We start from the raw sequence: 3,616 nt of genomic DNA on the forward strand, positions 1-3,616 counted from the left end.
CTGGCTGTCCTGGAACTCACTCTGTAGACCAGGCTGGCCTCGAACTCAGAAATCTGCCTGCCTCCGCCTCCTGAGTGCTGGGATTAAAGGCTTGTGCCACCACGCCCGGCCTGGCCCTGGACCTTTTAAAGGGAGTGCACATGGCTATGCGACTGTGGTGGCCTAAGTGTGGAAGGTAACTGTGCTAGCAGCTGTGGAAATGCACTGCACCTGGCGACAATGGCAGTGGCTGATGATGTAAGCTGAGTCATCGCTGAAAGGCAGTCTCTTGGAGCATGCCTGATTTACAATGGGTCCCATCTCCCAAAGTTTCCAGAACCTTCCAAAATAATACCACACCTGTGTGGGACACTTTCTATTCAAGTCAGAACACAGACCTTGTCTCATAACCAACCATGGAGGGCTAATGGTCTATCTTGGGGTTGAGCACATGTCTTACATGTTCCAAGTCCTGGGTTTGAGTGAGGTCCAGCATAGGAACAAACCAAACACAGGGCAAGGATAGAACCCACTGAGTGACTCCGGTTCTTGTTTGTTTGTTTGTTTGTTTGTTTGTTTGAGATTAGACCTCACCAAGTAGCCCTGGATAGCCTGGAACTTGCTATGTAGACCTCCAGAGAAATGCTTATTTCTGCTTCCAGGGATTAAAGGTATGTGCCATCGGGCCTCACTCCAAAGCTTTTTTTCTGTTAATTGGTATTAAGGCAGGGTCTCAATCTGCCTCAGGGAGACCCAGAATTCATACTATAGCCCGGGTGGCCTTGAACTCAAGATAATTCTCCTGCCTCAGCATCCTGAGGGCTGAGATTACAGCCATCATGTCTGGTTGTTCCCAGTTGGTTTGGAACCCTAAGTTTGGGGTTGTTCGCAGAGCTGTGGTGATCTCTCTTATTCCCTTGTTCAGTGTGCTTCTGTACCTAGACTGAAGACCCCTCCCTGAGCGCCCTGCCTGCTGCCCCCGTCTGCTTGACCGGCATAATGTCCCTTCTCAGTTAACATGTATACCATAAAAGAAGGTAGATACAGAGATGCAAACCTACCATACCAGTTAGTGTCCCGCTCCTTATCCATCTAGTCCTGAAGAGACCCTGTCGTTGAGGAGAGGGGGATGTAAGCTGTGAACATCTAGTGTCCACAAGCCTAGACAAGGACGCTGAGAACAGCTCTGGTTACAAAAGCCCAGAGCTGATAAGCAGGCCTTGCGTGCTCACCTGCGTCTTCTACGTGTCCTGACCTGTAGGCTTTGCACAAAAACACTTCCAACAATGTTGGCCAAATCTCCTTTATCTGAACTCACCTCCTCCGGGAAGCAGGTCCGGCCTGGGAACCCTCAAACGCTCCCCCTGAGGCTATGGTGTGGAATTGAAGTGACCGTCCAAAAGCTTCCTGTATTCAGGGCTTGGTTTCTCGCTAATGACACTGCTGAAGGGTGACTGGACCATGGTGACATCTCCCCAGCCTTTTGTATCTTTCCAGCCAGGGTCTCACACATCCCAGTCTGGCTTCAGAATACTCAGAATACTGTCTTAAAATAAAAAGTTAAAAAAAAAAAAAAAGGTCTGGGGGTGTGGCTCAGTGGAAGAGCACTCGGTACCTAGTATGTGCAAAGCCATGGGGTCAATCTCTAGTCAAGGAGATAAGTCCGAATGTGTGTGTGTGTGTGTGTGTGTGTGTGTGTGTGTGTGGTGTGTGCGTGTAGTGGTGGGGTGTGTGTGTGTGTGTGTGTGTTGAAGCACTTCTAACTCCTGTGCCAGGGAGGTAGAGACAGAGGACCCCTGTACTTTCTGGTCGTGTGTGTGTGTGTGTTGAAGCACCTCTAACTCCTGTGGCAGGGAGGTAGAGACAGAGGACCCCATACTTTCTGGTCAGCCAAACCCAGTAGGTTTAATGACAGACCCTGTTGTGTAAAATAAGATGATGAACAATAAGAGTAATCAAAGACACATGCTGCTGACCTCTGGCACACACACACACACACACACACACATACCCATACAAATACATATACATACACCTCACAACTTAAAATAATAATATTTGGGGCTGGAGAGGTGGCTCAGTGGTTAAGAACGCTTCCAGTGGCCTGCTGTTCAGTTACCAGCAAGGACTCGGACTCAGGGCAGCTCACGACTACTTGTAACTCTGGCTCCAGGGGATACCATACCCTCTATTGGCCTCTGCAGGCATCCACGCACAAGTGGCATACATTCACTTTGGCATCTGCACATAAATAAAGACAAAGATGCATCTTTAAAAAATAATAATGGGGCATCTGGCTCCCACTCTCACAGACATTGCAGTACATTGAGCTCCATAGAGACAGTGCTGGGGCAAGCGAGAGTCAGATAGGCACTGGGTGGGGCAAGCGAGAATCAGACCAGCACTGGGCAGCAACTCCGTGCCTCATGGAGGAAAAGAAACTAAACATGGGCAAAGGAGTTCCTAAGAAACTGAGAGGCAAAATGTCCTCATATGCATTCTTTGTGCAAACCTGCCGGGAGGAGCACAAGAAGAAGCACCCGGATGCTTCTGTCAACTTCTCAGAGTTCTCCAAGAAGTGCTCAGAGAGGTGGAAGACCATGTCTGTCAAAGAAAAGGAGAAATTTGAAGATATGGCAAAGGCTGACAAGGCTCATTATGAAAGAGAAATGAAAACCTACATCCCCGCCCCCCAAAGGGGAGACCAAAAAGAAGTTCAAGGACTCCAATTCACCCAGAGGGCTCCTTCAGCCTTCTTGTTCTATTCTGAGTATCAGCCCAAAACTCAAATTGAGCAGCCTGGCTTATCCATCGGTGATGTTCTAAAGAAACTAGGAGAGATGTGGAACAACACTTCAGCAGATGACAAACAGCCCTACCAGAAGAAGGCTGCCGAGCTGAAGAAGTAAGAGAAGGATATTGCTGCCTACAGAGCTAAAGGAAAACCTGATGCAGCAGAAAGGGGGGTGGTGATTAAGGCTGAGAAGAGCAAGAAAAAGAAGGAAGATGAGAATGAAGAGGAGGAAGAGGAAGATGAAGAAGATGATGAATAAGTTGGTTCTAGCGCAGTTTTTATCTTGTCTATAAAGCATTTAACCCCGTACCCCCCCGTATACAACTCACTCCTTTTAAAGAAAAGTAAGGCTGTGTAAGATTTGTTTTTAAACTGTACAGTGTCTTTTTTTGTATGGTTAACACTACGGAATGTGTCTTTAGATAGCCCTGTCCTGGTGGTATTTTTGATAGCTGCTAAACTTACCTGGTACAGTCTGGGGGTTGTAAATTGGTATGGAAATTTAAAGCAAATTCTTGTTGGTACACAACACAAATTAGTTATATATGAGGACAGTAGTTTGGTTTTTGTTTTGTTTTCATTTTCAGTTGTCTCTGATGCAGCTTATATGAAGATAATTGATGTTCTGTTAATGAATACCACTCTGTAATTGCAAACAACAACAACAAAATATGCGGCTGTTTTGTTGACATTCTGAATGCTTCTAAGTAAATACACTTTTTTTTATTAAAAAAAAAAATAATGGGTAGGGAGAAAGTGGGCAGCCTTGCCTAGTCCCAGATTTTAGTGGGATTGCTTCCAGTTTCTCTCCATTTACTTTGATGTTGGCTACTGGTTTGCTGT

General features: G+C 46.4%; 1 pseudogene; it reads left to right on the top strand.

Moving 5' to 3' along the window:
• Window positions 1-2,426: 2,426 nt before the first annotated feature.
• LOC110319584 lies at window positions 2,427-3,032 on the top strand (annotated as a pseudogene).
• The last annotated feature ends 584 nt before the right edge of the window (window positions 3,033-3,616 follow it).

This window comes from Mus pahari, chromosome 3, assembly GCF_900095145.1.
Source record: "Mus pahari chromosome 3, PAHARI_EIJ_v1.1, whole genome shotgun sequence".
In the NCBI taxonomy this organism is placed as follows: domain Eukaryota; kingdom Metazoa; phylum Chordata; class Mammalia; order Rodentia; family Muridae; genus Mus; species Mus pahari.